General features: G+C 43.7%; 1 protein-coding gene across 1 annotated transcript in view; it reads right to left on the bottom strand.

Annotated features, from left to right (window-relative positions):
• The window catches only part of LSMEM1 (leucine rich single-pass membrane protein 1), a 101,664-nt gene that overhangs the window by 51,494 nt on the left and 26,018 nt on the right, over positions 1 to 24,152 (bottom strand). The window lies entirely within an intron of this gene.

Here is a 24,152-nt window from a genome sequence, read left to right as displayed (position 1 = left end):
GCCTGCAGGGCGCCCAAGCTGCCGCATCCATCCCAGGCGCCCCCCCCCAGCTGGTGGGCACTCGGAGGATGTGATGCCTCAAGTGCCCTGCAGGCCCAGCGCTGCCTGATTTGGGGGGCGGGGGGGGGGTGTGTGAGAAGGTGTTTTGTTTCATTTTTACAGTTCTCTCGATTTTTACTGCATTCTAAAAGTTTGCCAAACGGATATGCCCACCCTCAACCCATGTTCGGTGCCATCATCTGGGAAGGAAGGGGCTATGCTGACCCGTACAAAACTGGAAATGACTCTTCTAAGATCATTTAATCATTGACTTTGTACTAGAAATTATTTAATTTGTATCTGTAACTGGATTCTGTTATGTATGTTTACGATTTCAAGAATTAATGTCTCACTGCAAGGAATGAGTGTGGATCTTTTGATTTATTAGATGGATTGAAATATGGATTTTATCTGCCATGTGACGATGTCCTGATATGTTTCAGTTGAGAATCTGAAATGCTGCTATATGTGATGTGTATATTTATTGCCATCTACTGGCAGAAATGCACTTCTTCATGCCCTTAAAATATGTGCTGCAATATTTTTTCCGTGGCATGGAAGCATTTCTAAAGATGTTAGAGTCAAAGCAAAACAACCAAACCAATTTATATTTTAAGAAGCAATGCAACAAAGTAAGATGCTGAATTTCTGCACTGTTGGCTCTAGATTTCACCAGGTTGATGTCTAGAGTTGAGCATTCCATTACCTTTTAAATGCATGCACCCTCTTCCCTAGCACTGATAAGGGCTAAATCAAATGTAACTGCAGCTATTTACTGGAGCTAATTTATATTACAAAGAAGCTGGGCTAGTGGTCTTCCCAGTTGATTCTCAAAATTCATTGTAAAGCATTAAAACCATCAAATATTATGCTTAGCCAGCGACTTAAAAGCCATTACAGCTCATAAAAGCAGAGATGATGGTGTTCCTGTAGTTTTTGTTTCTGTGCTCATTTGGAAATCAGACGCACATCTGATAAAATATACCCCACTCCTCTGTAAACTGCAAGAGCATAGACCCTACCCAGAGCTCAAAGTAGATTCAACAAGCCTGAAGGCTACCCGCCTTACAAGATCCTGTGGAGGCTAGAGATGTGAAGCTCCACGCCCCCCCAAAAAACCCAGAAAAATTGGGGGAGTTTTTCCTAATTTTTTATTATTCGTTTCCAAAAACAAACAAACAAACAACCTGGGGAAAAGAAACTTAGGAAAATGTGGAAATCCCCCCCCCCATTTTTTTCTTATTTCCCCATGGACCTTCACATCTCTAGTGTAGGCAGAATGGTCAACACAGCTCAGTCCTCCATCATCTTGCTGCTGCCCCCCAAAACCTGCTGGCTGAGAAGGGCACCTCACTCCACCTACTGGTAGGACCCATAACACTCAGTTCTGAAAACTTTATGGTAGTTAATGCTTTTGACAAAGACAATTTTGCTATATACATGTCCCTCGCTATTCCTACCTTGTTGCCAAAGACTAGTTAAGGGAGATTTTCCTCCCTTTTGCCAAATGGAGTTTGCTAGACTGATGGAACAAGTACCTTTTTGCATGCCTGCACTGCTCAGAATTGCCGCATTCACTGTGTCTTTCTATACAGTATTGCCTATTCAGGAGTAAGATCCGCTGAGTCCAATGGCACTTTCCCCCAGGTTAGTGGCTGCGATCCTATACCCACTTACCTGGCAGTAAGTCCCATTGAACTCTCTATTTGAGTTGCTGCAATAATCGAGCACCACCAAGAAGCCACTCTCAGCTAACTATAGAAAGCATAATCACCCAACAGATCTATATCCAGCATTATCTTCATCATCACCATCAACAGCAACACATGTGTATCTTAGCCTTCCTTCAAGGAAAGATGGTTTTCCTGTTACCCATGTTGTCCTCACAACCCTGTAAGGTATGTTTGGCTGTGAGGTTGTGACTGGCCCAACATCACCCAGTGAGCTTCATGTCTGAGTGGGGATTTGAACATTGGCTTCCAGATACTAGTTCAAGACTCTAATCACTACACCACACCGATGAACAATGGATAGCTCAGTTGACTAGAGCGTGGTGCTGATAACACCAAGGTTGCAGGTTCAATCCCTGCATGGGACAACTTCATATTCCTGCATTGCAGGGGCCTGGACTAGACTAGGAAATCCTCAGGGTCCTTTCCAACTCTACAATTCTATGGTTCTATGACTTGGGTGCCTGGAAAGAAATTTTGTCAGGTACCCAAGTTATCTAGCTTCTATTTATGCCAGGCTATTTATGCCAGGTTTTGAATTTTGGTCTTGAGAGCCCCATGGAGTGCAAGAAGATCAAACCTATCCATTCTTAAGGAAATCAGCCCTGAGTGCTCACTAGAAGGACAGATCCTGAAGCTGAGGCTCCAATACTTTGGCCACCTCATGAGAAGAGAAGACTCCCTGGAAAAGACCCTGATGTTGGGAAAGATCGAGGGCACAAGGAGAAGGGGATGACAGAGGACGAGATGGTTGGATAATGTTCTTGAAGCTACCAGCATGAGTTTGACCAAACTGCGGGAGGCAGTGGAAGACAGGAGTGCCTGGCGTGCTCTGGTCCATGGGGTCACGAAGAGTCGGACACAACAACATTAATGCCAGGAATGCTATTCATCCTTTTCATTGGTCTTAACAAAGTATTTGAGACAACTTAGGGAATTTAGCAGCACAATCCTAAGCATATTTACCAGAAGTAAACCTCATTGAACTCAAGGGGACTGATTGTCTTCTGACTAGACATACATAGGACTGCGCTGTAAATGTATGCAGTGCTGCATTTTAATAGCAACTGAGAAAGGGCTTTGGGGGGGTTGGAATTCTGAAAATGGCCATTCATATCGATTTACAGGTGCAGGGGGTTTGTGTCTGGGGTGCTGCATGCTTTTAGTGGTGGAATAGGAAGATGCCGCATTAAATTATAAATGTAAAAGTTAGGCTTTTGTTTCCACTTCCTGAAAATCAGGCAGACTTGCTGATACGACGTTTTTATTATGGTTAGCTGCATTTATTTTGCATCATGTCAACATACATCAAGGGAATCGGTGACCCATTTTTTGAAGGGAAAGAGAGACTCTTCGAGTGCATGTTTTCCCAGGGGTCCTCCCTCTCTGTATCTGTGCCACATTGCTTGCCTTGATTTCTTAGAAGGAAGATGCTCCTGAAGTCTTTGAAGTTCTGAAATTCTAAAGAGCTGAAGGAGTTCAGCAGTTCAGCACAACTGATACATCTATGCATAACTTTTTTCTCAAAAGACCACCAGCCATACACATCCTTTCCCTTCCCTTCCCTCTTCATCACCCACCAGCTCCTCTCCTCCAGCACCCAACCGCTGCCTGCTGTACTCCCTAAACCATACCCTCTAACATTTCTCTGATGATGATGATGTTGATGATTCCCCACCCATCTGCCTCTGGGAGGCTTCCAACATATATAAGAACATAATAAAACATTAAACATTTTTAAAACTTCCCTATATAGGGCTGCCTTCAGATGTCTTCTAAAGGTTGTATAGTTAACAACAACAACAACAACAACAACAACAACAACAACAACAACAACAACAACAGCAGCAGCAACAACAACAACAACAACAACAACAACAACAACAACAACAACAACAACAACAACAACTTTATTATTTATACCCTGCCCATCTGGGTGGGTTTCCCCAGCCACTCTGGGCAGCTTACAGCACATAAAAAATTGTAAAACATTAGACATTAAAATTTTCCCGATACAGGGTTGCCTTCAGATGTCTTCTAAAAGTCAGATAGTTGTTTATTTCCTTGACATCTGATGGGAGGGCATTCCACAGGGCAGGCGCCACTACCAAGAAGGCCCTCTGTCTGATTCGCTGTAGCTTCACCTCTTGCAGTGAGGGAACCGTCAGAAGGCCCTTGGAGCTGGACCTCAGTGTCCGGGCTGAACGATGGGGGTGGAGACACTCCTTCAGGTATACAGGGCCGAGGCCATTTAGGGCTTTAAAGGTCACCACCAACACATTGAATTGTGCTTGGAAATGTACTGGGAGCCAGTGTGGGTCTTTCAGGACTGGTGTTATATGGCCTCGGTGGCCGCTCCCAGTCACCAGTCCAGCTGCCGCATTCTGGATTAGTTGTAGTTTCTGTGTCACCTTCAAAGGTAGCCCCACGTAGAGTGCATTGCAGTAGTCCAAGCGGGAGATAACTAGAGCACGCACCCCTCTGGGATGCACTTATCTCCTTGGCTCAGGGGTTGTATAACAGGGAGGGTTGGTTTCTAATAAGAGCAGGCCAGCAGACAGCCAAATTTGAGGGGCATTTGGATTTAATGGCTGAATACAAGAGAGAATGAAAGATGCTGTCTCGCATGCAAGAGGAGCAGCACCAGAATGAAGCAGATAATGTCGTTTTTGTGCAGTGGCACCATGCATTACAAATTTAGGGAACTCTGCAGGAACTTAAAAGATATACAAAGTGATTTGCTAGACAATAAGATCTGAGTTCCTAAAAAGCCACCAGTGTCGTAATAGAACTCTGTGTACATTTCCAAGCTAACCACGGCAAATCTCTTGCTGCCCACCTGCACTGGGATCATTTAAATACTTACAAAATAATAAAGCAAAGCAAGTTAAGCTATGTTCATTGAGCAGTAATCATAGCCTCTGGGTAGAAAGAACCATCAGAGAGTGATTGAAAGGGGAGGGTAATATACAAAGCTTGGATTATTATTTTTAATGTCTTAATGTAGCTACATTTTATGTCTCTTCAATTGAAATAAATGACTCCAGACTGTCAGTATTCTGCAGGAAACATTCAAGTGCACAACCAGAAGTTAAGGCTTGCACACTTAAATAGGATTAAAGCGTTCTGTTTCCCTAGAGCAACAAAGGCGTTTTCAAAATTGACTTTTGTGGTTTGGAAAGTGATGGGGAGGTGCATTGATAAACATGGGGTGAACTAATGATTGACAGGCAGACATGTAAACACCCTGTAAGGAAGTGAGGATGAATGCTCATTGTCATATAACTGCCCTGTAAACAAATCAGAATGAATGCCTGAGAAAGAGCAGACATTGTCCAACCACCAGGCAAGCTTTGGGCAAGCAAATCAGGATGATTCCTTGGAGAAGCCCCATAAGAAATTGAAATATTCTCAGAGTCCTGAAGTGACTTCATTCTCTTTATTGCAGCTTGTAAAACAGTGGTTGAATTGCCCCCCCAACCTCAGGCTTTTATAAACATTATTTAGGGAAACTATATGGAGCCCACCCAGGAACTTAAACAGGAGTGTGTCCTGACAGAGCAGATGAGAGAAGAGGATGTTGCAGAATCTTGGGCGCCAGAGATGGAGGGACTTTTGGCCCAGCAGGAAAATGAGCCTTTGGATTTGACAAATGAACTTGGAAAAAACCAGATTTGGAGACAAAGTTTGGATTGATTTGGAAATGGGGGGTTGGACTGACCCCCCTATGCAGGGATGTTTGGACTTTCCGAGTCTGGCAATGGGCCGTCAGAGGTTTGGAGTTGTTGGGGCTTCCAATTTTGGAGGGAATTTGAAAAAATACCACATGGAGTCTAGTCTGGACTATGGGAAAGGGGCTGATTTGTTGAAAAGGGTCAAAAACACTACCAAGCTGGAGTTCCCACGAGTGAAAGGAAAATATGAAGAAGAGCTGTGGAAGGGACATGGAAGAGATTTGAAGGCCTTAGATATAAGATCACCAGGTTAATGTGCCAGACGAATGGGATAAAAAGGACTGACAATCCCGGGACCGGGGGGAGGGGACGCTGGAAGAAGATGGGATTGTTTTTATTTCTTTTTTCTATCATTAGGAATGTTTTATAAAATTGATGAACGCTGGAAAAATGTTGAAATGAAATTACTTGGCTCTTGTAAAAATGTTTAAAGAATTAGGTAAAAAGGTAATGATTATGAGAAGTTGGTAAAAATAAGATTTAAGTCTTAAGTTTTAAGGTTTTTTATAAGATAAGATGAAAATAGAGTAAGGTAATGTAATGACAGAATATTCTGAATTATGGAAAGGATTTGCTGCGATAATTATTAATTAAGATACAAGAGATGGGAGGAGGAGGAGGTCATGGAAAGAAGGTAATGAAAGCGGAGAATTTGAAAATGATGGTTTTCTTTTTTCTTTTTCTTTTTCTGTTTTTGTCTTTTTTCTTTGTAATTTTAAAAAAATTCTTTTTTCAATAAATATCATTCTAAAAAATAAAATATAAACATTATTTACACAATGAGTTCCGTCTGATTGGCTGATTCTGCTTCCCTCCTGGAGCCTGATTGGTCTTTTCCTGCAGGCCAATCAGTTGTTGCATTCTAGGATCCTACCAGCCTAATAGGCTGATTGACTTCTTCCTGGAGCCTGATTGGTCTTCTCCTGCAAGCCAATCAGTTGTTGCATTCTAGGATCCTACTTGCCTATTGTTCTAGGATCCAAGCTTAGTAGATAACAATTCCCACAGTTACAACCACCACCACCACCACCTTGGCACTGAGGAGAGCCTTTCCTGTGGTAAATGCTTGATGTGCTGAGCTTGTAGCTATGGGGAGAAGTGGGAACTGCCTTTCCTTAACAATATGCATCCACACATGAAACAACCACTTGGTCTCTCCAGCCTAATAGCGCTCCAGAAAATGTACTCTGAAATAAAAGTCGCTTCAGAGGAACTTGTCAAGACACTGCGCTGTTTACTGCTTATCTTTGGGGGTGGATGGTTGACTTGGTGTATATTATCATGCCTGCCTTCCTAACATAAGAGAAAGGGGACTGAAAGAAAATGCAAGGAATGAATATAAATATTACAATAAAAAATAAAATATTGTTTTCAAATAATATATTGCCTACTTTTTATGCCCTTTAAAAACAAATGTGTTGAGCGGCACGTGCGCCCACGCATTTGTATGCAAACGAACACGGTGTGTGTGTGCCAAACTGAGTCTTTGACCTAGGTGAAAGAAAGCCTAGTTTTGCCCCTGAGTTTGTGTGAAAAGGTGCAAGGACAGTGTGCTTTCCTGCTTTGTCCTTCTCCAGGCTGTGCAGCACGGAGTTGTCGCTTATAAAGAGGCAAGCGGTCGAGCAACGCAAGTTCTGCTCAGGCCAAACGGAACGTGTTGAAAGATGGCAACAACAGAGTGAGAGCGTTTGTGGCAACAAGCTCAGTGGTGGATAGACACACCCGCTCAAGGAGACAGATCGAGCACAGGTGGAGAAAAAGAGACCTTTCGGGGCCAGATTCTTGTGAACGGCAATCAGGCGATAACAAGCCAATGTTGTATGTTCATTATGTAAATGGAAACAACCCATCTTTGCAGAAAAAGAGGGCAGCCTTCTGAATAACAGTGATAAAAACGCACACACAATCCTGATGCAGGAGTCCTGGGTAGATTATGGGGAAAGGCCAGGGGGTGAGCTGAGGTGGGGGAGATAGGGAAGCAAACCCCACAAATGGTTCCTTAACACACAGCTAAGCCTTAATCTGTCTCCTTGATTCCCATTATTATAATTGTCTTAGAGGCCAAGGCGTGATGAGAAAGCCCTGGGGCGGGTCGATGTTTATCAGGAGGTAATGGCAGGCAGAGGCCTTAAATGCATATAGGACGTTTCAGGTCCAGTGGATCGCCATGAATAATTGAATAACTTCAGGAGCACCAACTTGTTATAATGGTGGCTGCCGTCGGGATGCTTCCATCTAGATGCATTATTCCTTGCACTGACGCGCTCTCCTTTTAAAGTACAGTGGTACCTCAGAGGTACTGTGGATTACAGACGCTTCAGGTTACAGACTCCGCTAACCCAGAAATTGTACCTCAGGTTAAGAACTTTTCTTCAGGATGAGAACAGAAATTGTGCTCCAGCGGCACGACGGCAGCGGGAGGCCCCATTAGCTAAAGTGGTACCTCAGGTTAACAACAGTTTCAGGTTAAGAATGGACATCTGGAATGAATTAAGTTCTTAACCCGAGGTACCACTGTATTCTAGGAGGAGGATATCCCTATGCATTTTTTTTTTGAGAGACCTGAAGCAAGAAGCAGCCACCGTTATGGGCAGTTAGCCCATTGTAAGGAAGGGAGATTACTGCGCTGCGGTATCGCTTCTCTGCAAGGCCCTGAACCCTTAAGCATAGGCGCCAATTCTATGGGGCCCTGGTTCCTTGTCTCCCCCTTAAAATATTTAGGGGGGTTGTGCCCTCCCAATATTTTCTGCAATTTGGCGTCTCCCTCCCCCCCTTTGGCAACCACCTCCTCCCCAGCTGGGCACTGCCCTCTTTTCCTGACTTGCCTTCCTACTTTCGGTGCCATTTCTGAGCATGTCTGAGGCAAGGCACCTGCTGAAGGGAAGTGGACAGGCAGGCAGGAAGGAGAGACAGGTTGGTAGGAGAGGCAAGCAGGCAGCGGTGGGGTTGGGAACGGGCGACGGACGAGTGTGTAGAAACTTATTGCATGTTTACGGGGGGTGAGAAGAGAGCAGGAAGGGGAGGCCTGCATGTGCGGCCGGGGAAGGTGCGTTCCACAGAAGGGGGGGAGTGTGGGGGGGGACACCGCCAATATTTTGTTAAAGTCGGTGCCTACGCCCTTAAGAATTGGTTAGTAGTAAAAGCTTACTGGGAGATGATATACAATGAAATGAAAAAAAAGAGTTTAAAATAACTTTCGTTAAAACCACCCCCAGAAGCATTTTTATTAGGAATTACTGGTACCGACATCCCAAAAGACCAGAAAAGACTTTTTATGTATGGAACAGCAGCCGCCTGGAAGCTACTAGCCCAGAGATGGAAAGAAGACAAAGTCCCTACCAGAGAAGAATGGCAAACCAAGCTGATGAACTATGCCAAAATTGCAAAGCTGACTGGATAACTCAGGAACCAAGAGAACAAAAACATTACAAAAGAATGGGGGGAATTTATAAGTTATTTAAGAGACCACATAATCGAGTTTGGAAGACGATGCAGTTTTAAATGTTTAAAATGGGACTCCGGGGGGGGGGGAGTTCTGAAATTCAGAGGAATCTCTGTATATGGATATGTATTTGAATATTTTATAATTTTGTATTGTAAAATCAAATAAAAATGATTTCAAAAAAAGAAAAGGGAAAAAAATTGGTTAGTAGTGAGGAATCTCTTATTCCCATTCTCTTGTTCATTTCCTGATTCCCACATTGTTGGTTGCCAACAGCTTTCACCCAGCCTTCTCTCGGTGCAACTTTCCTTGTTCCCGGTGATGTGTCAGGCATTAATTCCCCCATTTCCCATGAACTTTTCAATAACGTCTTATCAGCTCATAAATCAGCACCAACATTCCGATCTTGGCAAAGTCACATCCAGGAAGATTTCAGCACCTTGGCTGTTCCATTTATTAAGAAGGGGTCTTGTTCCATTTTTTCATATGCACTACTCCTAGCACTTCTCAAGCAGGCATTTCAAATTTTTATTCGATGCATAAACGTTCTCCAGTCACGACATGTTGTGTTGTTTTTAATCTGCACATTAGGCAATTAATATTTAATTGCTATATCCTTCCATTTCAGCACTGAGGAAGTGCAATCGTTTTTCAAGGTAAAGCCTTTTTTCCTCCCCCTAATTTGGTATGTTTTGTCAGAGCGAAGGAAGGAAGGAAGCTGTGTGAGGTATTACATGTGTAGTCTATAATGTAACAGGCCAACAGGGTGCAGTACTACGCTGCTCTCTGCTTCTCTTGAACACTGCATGAACCATTTTCTACTGTTAACTTAAAAAAAAAAAAAAGAGGAGGAAGGGAAATGTTATTTCCATGCTTGTCACATAGAATGAGAGGCAGAAAATAGTTTGAGGGTGTCCGCTGCTAGAAAAATGTCAGATGACAGGGGGCAAAAGCTTTTGATTTCAATAAGCTCTTTGGCACCTGGTAGCTGCTTGAGTTTTTGCTGGGAGAGAAAGGCAGCATACAAATGGACTGACTGAGTGAACAATAGGCAGAAGGGATTGTGGACTTTCTCCAGGCAGCAGATGGAGGAACAGCTAACAGAAACTGGCTTTCTTCTCATCAGAAACTGGTGATGGTGAGGGGACCATGGCGCTGTGGGTTTATCTTTCCTGTGTGCCCCTGGATTTCCCTCAAAGGGTCTACAGTACACGGTCCCATCTTTGCATGGTAGGGCAAAAAGTGGATGCAACTGGGCCCATGAACCTTTGTAAAGGTAAAGGTGGTCCGGTCGTGACCGACTCTGGGGTTGCGGCGCTCATCTCGCTTTATTGGCCGAGGGAGCTGGCGTACAGCTTCCAGGTCATGCGGCCAGCATGACTAAGCCACTTCTGGTGAACCAGAGCAGTGCACGGAAACGCTGTTTATCTTCCCGCTGGCGTGGTACCTATTGATCTACTTGCACTTTGACATGCTTTCGAACTGCTAGGTGGGCAGGAGCAGGGACCGAGCAACGGGAGCTCACCTTGTTGTGGGGATTCGAACCGATCGGCAAGTCCTAGGCTCTGTGGTTTAACCCACAGTGCCACCCATGTCCCATGAACCTTTGTACTAATGCAATATTGTGAGTACTGCTCAGGGCCAGCCCAAGACATGTTGGCACCTGAGGCAAATGAGAAAATGGCGTCCATCCCCCCAAGGAAGAAGGGGTGAGTGAAGATCTACATTGGAAACAAGGGTGTAATAAAGTTATCCCCACTCAGAGAAGTGAGGTGCACATAAGAATGGCATGCAACCACATGATCTCATGTCCAGCAAGGAAGCAGGAAGCAGCCTGGGCAGTGGAAAATGTTGCGGTTCTCGAGCATCACTCCTTAGTGAAAGGAGATCTGCTAAGCTACCAGCTGGCCTGGACTGAGATGAAGTTCCTACTGGCCTGTAAAAAATATGAAAGAGTGAAACTTACTATGGCATAGGTTTTAGTGCTAGAAACGTGATGCTATAGTTAGTCTTTAAAGTTCCATCATGACTTGACGTTCTTTTTGCTGCAACAGACTAATATACAGTGCTATTTTTCTAGAAAAAGAGGTGTCAGAAATCACCATGAACACCTCCTTTGTTCTCTTATAATGGCAATGGCACTCACCTGAGAGGTGCCAGAACTGAGTTCTGGCTGGGAAAAAAAGCCCTGCTAATATAGCTTTAAGAATGCCCCAAAATGAAATAATAATTTTTGAGGTTGAGCCTTCTATATTTATTGCCACTGTTCATTTCACTTGATTTTGTATTTTTTAAAATAAAATTCTTATTGCGTGGCTTGTTATATGTTGTTTTATGTCGCCGATTTCTCCAGACTGGATGAAGCATGGGATATAAAACTATTAAATGAATGAATGGCTACCCCTTTGCCACATGTCATCTGCATTGTGGCAAACCAATGGCGCATTCACAGGCACAAGGTACTACAGGTGCAAAAGTATAGCATGGCAGTGCTGTACAGTGGGAAACTATTTTTGCTGCACACCTAAATCTCCTCCTGGAAGCAGTGGGTTGTAAAATGCACAAACCTTCTTTCTGTTCCACTAAGCTACTATCTGGTGGTGATAAACCACTGAAGAAACCACTACTGGGTGTAAGAGCAATATACTGTCATCAGAAACGCTCCACTCAAATCAGCAGAGCGACATCTATCTATTTATCTTAGCTAATAATGCAACCAACTGCTATGTATTAAAATGCTGGCAATGATAAGGAGCTGAGCAATTTCCCTGGCTATAATTCAAGGAGTAATCACACTGCATTTTCACCCCTGATGATCAAAGCACACACAAGTCAACTGATTTGTCTCTGTGGGTAACTTATAATAGATTGTTTTTCTAAAGCTATCTAATTATTATGAAATGTTCTTATATTTTATACTTGATTGCCTCTGCCAAACCCCTTTGGTTTTGCCTGCCTAGTAGGCATATGTTTAGCCAGTGGGAATAGACTGTGATATTTTTCTTGGAATGGCAGAAGGTGTGTGTAGCAGGGAGTTGTCCACTGTCATGCACAGTGTCACAGAAGATGATGTGAAACTTTGAATACTTAACTACTTAAATACTTAATACTTAGTATCCACCAATGCTTGGACATGCGAGACTGAACTAGGATTGATTCCAACATAAGAGGCATTCTGATCAGTCACCTAAGTTCTTAGCAGATATACATGTTGACTCCAAAATTTGCCTCTCAAGATTTGACGCCAATCACAGGCCTGGGGTCAATACCAGGCACCCTTGGACAATTGCTGGCACCCTAGATAGATAAAATCTTTATTTTCATCAGCCACTAGCCATAGCGGGGACACGGGTGGCACTGTGGGTTAAACCACAGAGCCTAGGACTTGCCAATCAGAAGGTCGGTGGTTCGAATCCCCGCGACAGGGTGAGCTCCCGTTGCTTGGTCCCTGCTGCTGCCAACCTAGCAGTTCGAAAGCACGTCAAAGTGCAAGTAGATAAATAGGTACTGCTCTGACGGGAAGGTAAATGGCGTTTCTGTGCACTGCTCTGGTTCGCCAGAAGCTTAGTCATGCTGGCCACATGACCCGGAAGCTGTCATGGCTCCCTCAGCCAATAAAGCGAGATGACCGCCGCAACCCCCGAGTCGGTCATGACTGGACCTAATGGTCAGGGGTCCCTTTACCTTTACTAGCCATAGCAATGCTGGCACCCTAGTTCTCCAATGGGGTCCACTGGTGCTGATGCCTGTTCTGAGACCCTGCCTTACCAAGTGACAGTGGTGGCCAGTTGGCAATGAGACACATTTGCCCTAGAACAACACCAGTCCTTTTTGTTGCCACGCTGCACTGGGATTGGCTGAGCGTGTTGTGTGAATGAGGCCAGAGACTCATCTTGAGCAGGTGCACTCAGAAGTGCTTATAGTTTTGCACATCAGTGCCCAGTGCCAAGCCGTAAGTTCCTTTGGCATTAACATGAGACCCACGTGAAATACGTTCAAAGCCAAGGTGTCCACACCCTTTTCAAATTATACCCACCCCACCATCGTTTTTGCATTTGATCAGACATCCCAATTCGTTTCTTAAAAACAGATAAATATTGTCTCGCTCCCTAGGCTTCCATTGCAGCCTGCAGAGAATTTAATTCAGTCTCATGTGTATCAGCCACCTGATGGGGGTTTCAGAGGCTTCTGCAGCACTCTCCAGCTGTGATCCTATTTTATTAAAAAGAAGTGGGGGAGAAAGAGATTGGGCTCATCTTTACAGGGAAATTAACTTCTAATGGCAGCATGCTTTCCAATTACATCTTGCTTTCCTGTGAGAGCAGGTGATGACATGAGTTATTTCTGATGCTCAGTAAATTGTTAGCATGTTTGGCCTTCCCACCCAGATGCCTCAATGGGTGGAACAATCTTCTGCAATTAATGCATATATTAACGATTGTTCACACTGCAAGTCCCATTGAACTGGCAGGACTGGTCTTTTGATGCGGATGGGATGCACAACCCCACAGGGCGGGGTGGAGATTCTAGTTGTGGGCAACCAGAGTTGGATCAGAGCTACAATCTGTAGTGAATGTGTGTTTGGATGTGACGCCATATTTCCAAACCACAGGTTTTTCAGGGATGGTGCTGCAGCTGTGGGATTCCTTCTGGCAATAGCATTATTTAGTTTCCTAAATCAACCACAACCACCACTGCCCTGAGGTTCCTAAAAAATGTCAGGGCATTCACATAACTTAAATCCACATCCAGCATTCAAAAGACTATGGTTGATTCAATACAATAAATCGGACAACACTATAGCCCCATGACTCCTTCTCCTTCTTATGTACACCAAACTGTATGTCCAATGTCCAGTGCTTTACTCTTCCCTTTTTAAGGTGTAAGGTGCTTTTATAGGGACGTGGGTGGCTCTGTGGGTAAAACCACAGAGCCTAGGACTTGCTGATCAGAAGGTCAGCGGTTCGAATCCCCACGATGGGGTGAACACCCGTTGCTCAGTCCCTGCTCCTGCCAACCTAGCAGTTTGAAAGCACGTCAAAGTGCAAGTAGATAAATAGGTACCGCTCCGGCGGGAAGGTAAACGGCATTTCCGTGTGTTGCTCTGGTTCGGCAGAAGCTGGCTACATGTCTTGCTGGCTACATGACCCGAAAGCTGTACGCCGGCTCCCTCGGCCAATAAAGAGAGATGAGCGCTGCAACTCCAGAGTTGGCCACAACTGGACCTAATGGTCCAGTCCCTTTACCTTTACCTTTATGGTGCTTTTGCCGGTACCCTTTGGTCTTTTCTGCAATTATTATTATTATACTATATTTATTATTTCTGTATTTTATAATTTCAAACAGTTCCTCTTTTATACATTGTTTTCAATTGCTGAATTTTTCTTAATTAATTAAAAAGTTATAGGAAATGAAACGCCAGGGCAGAATAAGGTGGTGGGCAGATTCAGTGTGGTATAGTGGTTAGAGTTTCAGACTCTTGACTAGGGAGACCCAGGTTCAGATCCCAACTCAGCCATGAAGATCATGGAGTGAATTTTGCCCATCTCTCTCTCTCTCTCTCTCTCTCTCTCTCTCTCTCTCTCTCTCTGCATCACCTTCTTCACAGGGTTGTTATGAAATGGAGGGACAGAGAACTATGTACAGTATGCTTCGAACTATGTACAGTATGCTGCCATGGGACACTTATGCGGTGTTATGTACTGAGTTGAATAGGATCCAAAATGCAGCAGTCTGTTTGGTTCTAGAACAATGGGATTCAGAATGCAGCAGTCTGATTGGTCCACAGGAGCCACCCAATCCAGCTCCAGGTGGAAGTGAATCCGCAACCTGATTGGCCTACAAGAGAATCCCGGAATTAGCCAATCACGTGTAAATAATGTATATAAAGCAGACGTTCTGAGGGAACTTCCATTCCTCTTCACCACTATGAGCTGAATAAAGAGCATGAAATCCACTCTGGACTCCGAGTATATTTCATGCGTGCTTCTTATATACCCACCAAACTATCTTTCTCCTTCTCAGGGTTCTGTTGAATTCAGTACAGGTAACTGAAAGTAAGCAGGAATAGGATTCATAGCCCCAATCCATCAATGAATCCGGCTGGGGAATCCTTAAAACCAAGGGCTGCTGCTGAAGCTGTCCTGCCATTCTTTCCGGGGGGGGGGGGGGAGAGAGAGAGAGAGAGAGAGAGAGAGAGAACACAATGTTCAAAGAGAAAACCTTGAAAAGAAGTAAATGGTAAAGCCAGACTTGAAAGGGAAGTGCAAGAGGAAACAAGGAGCTGGCAGGGAGCCTCGTTCCAACAGAAGAGTCTAACAAACAGCTCTCCAGTTTGTTCCTCTTTCCCGGTTGTTTTCCTAAGCAGCTTTCAGGCTCTGGAAGACTGCTTTGTAAAACAACCTAGGGTCGAGGCAAATGGTATACACAGTGCTCCTCCTTCCTGAGTGCCATCACAGGACCTGTTGAAGTGGCCCAGCAATCCACTGGTTGCATAATTGAAGCTTTAAAAAAAAAAGTGCATGCATTTTCCTGCTTGGTCGAGGTATACAGCCTATAATTGTAATGATTAACCACAAGTGCATAAGAAACCTTTTCTACTTACATGAAACTATTGTGCTTCATCCAATTTCAGGTTGTTGATAACGCACTGCATTCCATTGTTTTCTACCTATTTATCCTATTTATCTACTTGCACAATGGTCATCCCCCCTGCCCTGGTTTATGGAGATTTCTCCCTCATTAAACATGCAATTACAGCACCAGTCTGTTCAGTCTGGACATACAATGCACTATTGGGTCGCTGTGTCTTTAATTAGAAGCTTCCTTCTTTTGGCTTCTGTCCTAGAATTACTTCTTGTTCAATATGGCATCGGCCAAGCTGGGGAACTGACTCTTTAATTGTCCCTTCATCATTCAGTTCCTTTTTTCCACTGTAGGAAAGGGGGGGAAAGGGGGCTTTAATCCCTGGTGTTGTCTTCTCAATTAATAAGCCTATTGGCTTGAGTTTTCTGAAGTTTACTCAGAAAACGATTGGGTTGGAGGAACATGTTCACTCCTTCAGAAACTTTTTAATAAATATCCTTTTGCATTGAGCATTCTTAGGTGAACCATCAACAAATGAGAATGGAGAAGGGAACTTATATATTCAGTTACCTTATTTCCTCTATTGAATGACTTCTGTTCTTGGGCCATCTGGCTCCAGAAGCACCTGTGAGATTAATAACACACCAGCTCTGCCATGTGTACAGTCACTGTTAGCTTAGTAGTTGAGTCTAATTTGATGCCAACTGTGTCTGGGCAAGATGTTAAGAGAGTCATCTGGCTGAATAGGTAGGAGGTCTTTGTTATTTACAATTGGATTCAGGCAGTGAGGAAAGTGACAGGACACCGTGACCTGTGCACAGCAGTGTGTCCCATGGCACTCTCATGTGGAAGGGTGAAGTATGCCCTTAAAGGGTATCTTTGTGTACACACATGTACACACATGTACACAGTACAGCTGCATGTACAAGGTGCTAATCCTTCCCCCATAAACAGGAGTGCTGCTTTTCCAAAACAATCAGTGAAACCATGCACCCAATACTGGTTTTGCCTCTGCGATCAGTCTCCTGTTTTCAGCAGTCAAGAGCAGACCTTGGCTACAGCTCAGTTAGCGGGTGGGGAGCTTAACCATGAGCCTGGGTTCCAACAACACACTAGGCCAAACTTTCATTTACCTCAGTGTGGCGTGCAATAAAAAAGACTGGGGAGGAGCTAAGTGGCTGTGTGCTCTTTGCAAGGCCCCATTAAGCCACAACTACCACAGGAGCCAACTTCTAGGGGTTGGGGTCCCTTCAGCCCCTCCAATAAAATATTTGAGCCCCCCCCCATTGATGGGCATTACCATTCAAATGGTGTGTGCGCACTGCTTCGTGAGATCCATTACGCAGAGCGGAGTTTTCCTGTCTCTCTCTCCCTACCCCCCAATATTTTATTTGAGTTGGCTCCCCTGAGAACTACCATGTCATATGGATTGACATGGCTAAACTTGGCCCTCCAGCTGTTTTGGGACTACAATTCCTATCATCCCTGACCACTGGTCCTGTTAGCTAGGGATGATGGGAGTTGTAGTCCCAAAACAGCTGGAGGGCCAAGTTTGGCCATGCCTGGATTAGCCAAATGTGTATTACTTCATCTATTTAAAATGGCCATATGAGACCCTCCCCTTTCCTATGGTAATGGTGTGCTGTTTCACTTGCTTCAACAGGTGGTAAGTCTGCATGGGATGCGCTCCTGCTCATTCTGCTGAGTGAGGCCCTCAAGTGTCAGCATGGTTGGGCCACCTGCCAAGAGTCCCCACCCTAGCAGGGGACCTACTGAGAAGAATATTCTGGACTCACGGCAATGAGGAGGTAGATTCAATGAGGTGTCCGTGGGCCCTGCAAAGCATGGAACTAACACACTGGCCCAAAGTGCACCACTGCAACTCAACCAGGACCAACCGCCATTTTGTTTTCCTCTCCCAGGAGGCAGAGGTAAGACAGCCAGGCCTCGCCCCACAGCAAAGATCAACTGCCATTTGGGCACACAGTTTTCCAGAACTATTTCCTACAGTGGCGTTAGTGCCTGGATTGCCTTATTTTCCCTCCCGCTTCCTTCCTTGACCCTTTCCCCCTTTTGTATCATGTCTATTCATTGTAAGCGATGAATATAAATGAGTGCATTGGCAGAAAGGCTATATATAAATGCAACCAAAAAGCATCAAAATGCCTACAATTAAATACTCATTAGCTTCTGTGAACTAGGCAGGTTTGAAATAATTATTTTAAACAATGTGGTCTGTTATTGCTTTAATATATAAGAAAACAAACTTATATTTAATCCATGTGTAAGATGTTTTTGCTGCAGCAAAAGAGATGCTCATATATGTCTATTATGCAGGAATTGCTGTTTGCATCCAAACCAGAAAGGGGGAGGTGATGAATAGCTGGAACAATTTAGCTCTTGTTGAAATAGGAATGTTCCAATTCCTATTTCAACAGCCATTTTTATGTTATAGCCATATTTATTCCTCTTCACCTGGGATTTTTACCTGAGGAAAATGGCAAAAAAGTCCCATTGATTTCCATGGAAACAAGCTCAGAAACTCTCTATTTATGTAAATGGTCTCTAATGTTCATATTTACTCTTAAGAACAAATATAAAATAGTCCTCTGGTGCCAGCTCTTTCGTAATCTATTCTCTCCCTCAGCCCCTTGATGATCACCTTTAATTAGTAACAGTGCAATCCTATACATGTTTACTCAGCTCCAGGCAGGTGTATAGGATTTCAGCTTCAGGAAGAATGCCTGTCAAAAAGTAGGCAATGCATTAAATATCATCTCTTGTTTCTCAACCATTTATAGCTTGCCCCTTGAACAGTTGCACTTAAATTTGGTATTCTTTTAGTTTGCCACCCTTGGAAGCAAAATAGCAGTGCCTGTCACGGCACCCCTTTTAATTTCTTCTTTCACGTCTGCAGCATTTGACTTAGTAAAAGCACCACCTCCCTCTGTTTGGCTTTTCCGAGGGGGTGGCTTCTGTTAGTGTATTAAGTGGCAGCAATGGATGTAGAAAACCTGTGGCACTAAGCCTGTTTTCAAACTAGGTAATTTTCTGTTACTTGTCACAGGTGCCAACAACCATTTTTAAAGAGGAACAAATGTGAACATCCCCCAAAGGTTGCCTGAAGTTCATTAATCAACAAATAACGACTAGGTGACAGGCAGTTGCGCTACAATTTCTTTATAACTGCTCAGTAATTACTCACTGGGTTTGTGGAAGTTGCCATCAATTTGTCATGAGCCAGCTGCCTCAGGCCACTATTGTACACATATCTGCACAGGCAGACGTAAGTCAGCAGTTCTCTGCACAGCCACAATGATGGAACCAGAGGCATTTTCATGACAAGATTAAGGATTAACCAATGCTTTCCTGGTGTGTGTGTGTGTGTGTGTGTCGCAAGTTGCACCAAGAAATCACAAATGCCATGATCACAATGAAGTGTTCAGGTTGACCAAATTGTGTAATGGTCCTTGCTTTGCATAATTCTGATTGCGTTTTTATTTTTTATTTTTACACACTCCCGGCTTTCTCTTTTTTGCACACAAGTGAACTCGTCATGAACGCATCAAACTACAGACAACTCCCAATTTATGTGGGGTTTACATTTCAAGGCAGACTCCGCTAACCCAGAAATAGTACCTTGGGTTAAGAACTTTACCTCAGAATGAGAACAGAAATTGCGCAGCAGTGGCGCGGGAGGCCCCATTAGCTAAAATGGTGCTTCAGGTTAAGAACAGTTTCAGGTTAAGAACGGATCTCCGGAACGAATTAAGTTCTTAACCCGAGATACCACTGTATTTGAAATACTGTTGAAAAAGCCTGCAAACATCCTATTCCACTCTTGCCTCATCCCTTCTTTGTGACATTTTTGGGTCCTCCCCCAAGGAGTAACTGCATCCTTCCCTACTCAGCAGTAGCAAGACCACAAACCACTGTGCTCAGCTTCAGGTGCCACTATTCAAAAGTAAAATATTATAAAAAGAATGATAAATGAACACACAAAGAAACAATGCTGTCTCCTCCTTGGGGGAGAAGATGGGCCTATCCGTGGGGCAGCCCATTTGCTAATTCATGGAGGAAAACTGTCTGGCACAATACTAGACCTCCGCCATTATTTTGGGAACACCTTCTAAGAATTAAAGGAGAGCAAAATGTCAAAATGCCTTCATTAGTATGACACACTTAGGGTGGCCTTTAATAATTGATCTACTGATGTTTCAGCAGAATATCTTCGATTACAATATTGTAATTGTATTTGAAGAGTCACTATGAAGGTAGTTGAAACCATGTAATCTAGATGGATAGTCATGTACTACTGTGTGTCTCGTTGCTCTGGATTTCTAGGTCTCATACTTCTTGTTTCTTTTTGCTCAAGGATACTCAGCAATGGTTGATTTGTCAAGATAACTTGTTCCAATTTGTGGTGATCAGAGATGACTAATATCTTGTTTTCACACCTGCCTGCTTACATCAACCACATCTCTGCATATGAATTCTCACCTTAAGCTTTTGTGTCATCTTTCCTGCTTTAAAGGTCAACGATCCCACCAAAGTCGGGGTCTTTTACTTTCTTCTTTAGAGCTGTTAGCATGGTTGCAAATTCTTTTCCTTGCAAAACACACAGTGTAGTAAAAAAATTTGTGTGCTCAAAACTGTCCCTGTGCTAATTTATATGGTTAAACTAAAACAGCTTGAGAACTTGCTGACATTTTCCATATAACCATCAATGACACCTTGTGATGACATTCCTACCTTCTTTATATCAGTCATATCATTTCAATTAGGGAAGAGGAACTTGTGGACTTCCAGGTGTTCTCAGACTGACCCCTGGCCATTCTGTTTGGAGTTGATGGGAGTTGCAATCCAACATCTGGAAGGCTACAGGTAAGCCACCCTGACATAATTATATAGGCTTCTGATCGTGCTCCTTCTGGGGTAATTTGTCTACCTTTGGTCCCCACCCTGCACTCAGCTCTGTGACTCCTAGAAGCTGTCAGCATGTGACAACAGCCACATCCTGCGGACAGCTTTGGTTGGCTCCCTAAACCAGTTGAGGGTAGCCGATGGGTTCAGGACTGCAATACCTCAAGGACCGCCTCTTTCCATAGGAACCTACCTGGACCCTGAGATCATCTTCTGAGGATCTCCTTCGTCTGCCTCCTTCTTGAGAGGTCCAGAGGGTGGCAATACAAGAACAGGCCTTCTCTGCAGTGGCTCCCCGTCTGTGGAATGCTCTCCCCAGGGAAGTTTGCATGGCACCTTCATTATACACCTTAGGCAAAAATGTTCCTTTTTAACCAGGCCTTTGGTTGATCTGTTTGACATCCTATACCTTTCTAAAATGTGACTCTTTTTTGGGGGTGTGTGTGTTATTGGGTTGTTGTTTTTATTCTGATTATATATCTTGTGATCTTTTCTGTGAACTGCCCTGAGACCTCCGGGTATAGGACGGTATATAAACTCAGTAACAACAACAGCACCCTTGTTGAGTTAGGGACTTCCCCTACATGTGAAGATGGGCTCAGGTGGATTGAGCGGAAGATGCCAATGGTCAAAAGGGCAGTTTTGATTTTAGAACCCTCCACAATCATGATGTGGCTGTAGCATGGCAGCAATGCAAGAAGTAACATGTTCACTGAATTTTATTGCATTCATTTCCTTCATGGGGCATTTTCCTCCCAAAACTCTCTAAGTTTTTCACTATACAGTGGTACCTTGGGTTACATACGCTTCAGGTTACATACGCTTCAGGTTACAGTAATAGTACCTCGGGTTAAGAACTTTGCTTCAGGATGAGAACAGAAATCATGCTCTGGCAGCGCAGCGGCAGCAGGAGGCCCCATTAGCTAAAGTGGTGCTTCAGGTTAAGAACAGTTTCAAGTTAAGAATGGACCTCCTGAACGAATTAAGTACTTAACCCGAGGTACCACTGTATTATTCTAGTTTTTTCTCCCTCCAGCAGGTTACTAGATTAGTATGCATAAGTAATAAAATACCATTTTCCAGTATGTCCAAGGAATGGATTTGTCAGCTCTGCCTAGGCAACGTGGTTCTTGCCCAAACATGAGATTCCATCCCTAAGGCAACGGGGGTGGGAACATGCTGTAGCTTTCCAATCCTCAAGTTTAAGCTTGATATTGAACTAATATCTGAGTCTTTTCATGTACAAACAGCTTTCTTGAAAACTAGCTGCATAGGGTTCAAACACAAGATGGCAAAGTCACCTTGGCTTGACTACTTCCAGCATCCTCACAGAATGATTATATCATTACTTGCTGCCACCGTGTTAAGAACTACTTATTCATTTATAGTTCTTATATCCCACTTTAGAGCGCTCAAACGTTCTTACAGCAACTTACTACTAGGGTGGCCACCTATTAACAAAAAATATTTCCACAATTAAAAAAAAATCAGACTCAAAGGTGGAGCACAGGAACAGATAGTACATGATGATGATAGCATTATTCAGGTGGCAGTTTTTGGCCATTGTGCTTGGTCACCACCTAACAGACAGCAGCTCCTACCAAAGGCAGAGAGGGCTGAGTAGCTGGAACTCACTCAGCCTGTGATAAAGGCAAATCTTCCCTTCCAGCACTGGACTGAAGTTACTGGTAACTTCCTAGCTCCTAGCTCCTGCTTCTACCTCCACCAAGCTTCTGTTTATTGGCTTACCTGACCAAAAAGCCTCTTTCCCCTTGCCTGCCTTATGGTGGGATTTTGTAACCACTCAGAATATCATTTTGCAGATTTCCCCAAATTTGGTGTTTGTGGACTCCATCATGCACTAAAGGCAATGCAACCACCAGTCCTCCTCTTTCACATGGCATGGGAGCAACTACACATTTCCAAGTTGCAGTATTGTAAAGAATACTAATCTTATGCCTGGCAGACAAAACAGAAGAATAAGCATCTAGAAATAATTTCACGGACTGGAGGAGGAAAGAAGTCTGCACCTTGAGTTACGACAATGCACTCCACATGCATAGAAAATAAAAAACCTACTGCTTGTCTCCCTTGGGAGGTGGTGGGTTTCCCTTCCTTGGAGGTTTTTTTGGGCAGAAGTTGGATGCTTTAGTTGAGATTCCTGCATTGCAGGGGGCTGGACTAGATGACCACAGGGGTCCCTTCCACTCTATAATTCTATGATTCCATGAAACACAAGATAGCGGAGAATGAAAGCACTGAAGCTCAGTCACAGACCATTGTTTGCAATTTCACTGGAACGTAAGAAAACTACCTTATACTAGGGTCAGCCTACTTGTCCATTTTGCACGGAGCTGTCTACTTTGACTGGCAACAGCTCTCCAGGGTTTCAGGTTCAGATCTTTCCGAAACCTGCTATTTGCTGTTTTAAAAGTATTTTAAAAAGAACCCTGGAGGTGTCAGGGGCTGAGCATGGAAGTTCTGCATGCAAAGGATGTGCTCTGCTGCCACTGAGCTTTGATCCCATCCCCTTGAGTATAGATAGCACTGAAGAGTTGGTGTTTTTTTAAAAAAAGTATTGTTCTTTTCTTTGAAGTCTTCGCTTTTCTCTGAAGTTGGCTTCCTCCTTTCCTGCCGTACAGTATATAAAACCATCTCTTGCTGCAAAATGCATTCACCATCCATTCATTTTGGATGTTATCTGTGTTGCAGAGAATCCCTCCTAAAAAACCCCCCAACAGAAACAAAACAAAAACCCTGGTATGTTTCCTTAGCTGTGGACATGCAACATGGGGGAGCTATAAATTAATCTGCTTAAGCTTTTGTCTTGCATATTTCTAAGATACAGTTTGTTACAGAGGTTTATCTGTGTGCTTATCCATCTTGTATTTTTAGCTATTGGTTTGGCACAGTAAGACCCTGAAACAAGGGTAATACCAGCAAAATAACACATCAACACAACACCCAACAAAAAACAAATATACAGCTAAGCAGTAATATGAACGCCACAAGAATACAGGAAACCAGAAGCATTCTATTTTTGCCCAGTTCAAAATCATATCAAAGCATCAATATCTTGGCATGGCTTCTCAAGAAGAAGAACAACAGAAAGGGAACTTTGCAGAGAAGTCTAAAGCCTGGAGCTACCACTGAAAAGGCCCTATTCTATGTCTCCGCCCATCGCACCTTAGGCAGCAGAGGAGCATCTCCCTTGCTGGAAACCTGAGTATTTGGGTATGTTGCTAGACTCATGGAAAAATTCTGATCCAATTTTTATTTTTACCATATTTTTTAATTAAATAAGAATTTTACAGATCTAGAACACCCCATGAGCCTCTCACTAACACTACAAGAACATCCTCCAACCCGTCTTCTTAAAATTCATCATCTCTGGAGCACAAGAAGTGAAAGGGAGAGGGGAGGGGCAACAGCACTGTGTCCATAGGAAGCTTCTGGTACCGGCTAATTCCTCTGTACTGTCTGCTATGAACAGAAGTGGTGCTCTGTGTTTGAACTTACGTATCTTTCCTGTTACCTAATCCTTTTAACAAGAGATACCAAAGATTGAACTTTCTGCACACAAAGCATGTGGTCTAACCCTGAACTATTGAGCCAAGTGCTGGAGCCAAGAGGAATTGAGCAAGACTTAGCCGCTCCTCTGCACCAGGTGAAAGTGTGATTCATACACATGTCTAGTCC

This window comes from Podarcis liolepis (genome assembly GCF_965112155.1).
Source record: "Podarcis liolepis genome assembly, chromosome: 10".
Classification (NCBI taxonomy): domain Eukaryota; kingdom Metazoa; phylum Chordata; class Lepidosauria; order Squamata; family Lacertidae; genus Podarcis; species Podarcis liolepis.
Note: the sequence above shows the minus strand (reverse complement) of the source record. Positions and strands in the feature narration are given on the sequence as shown.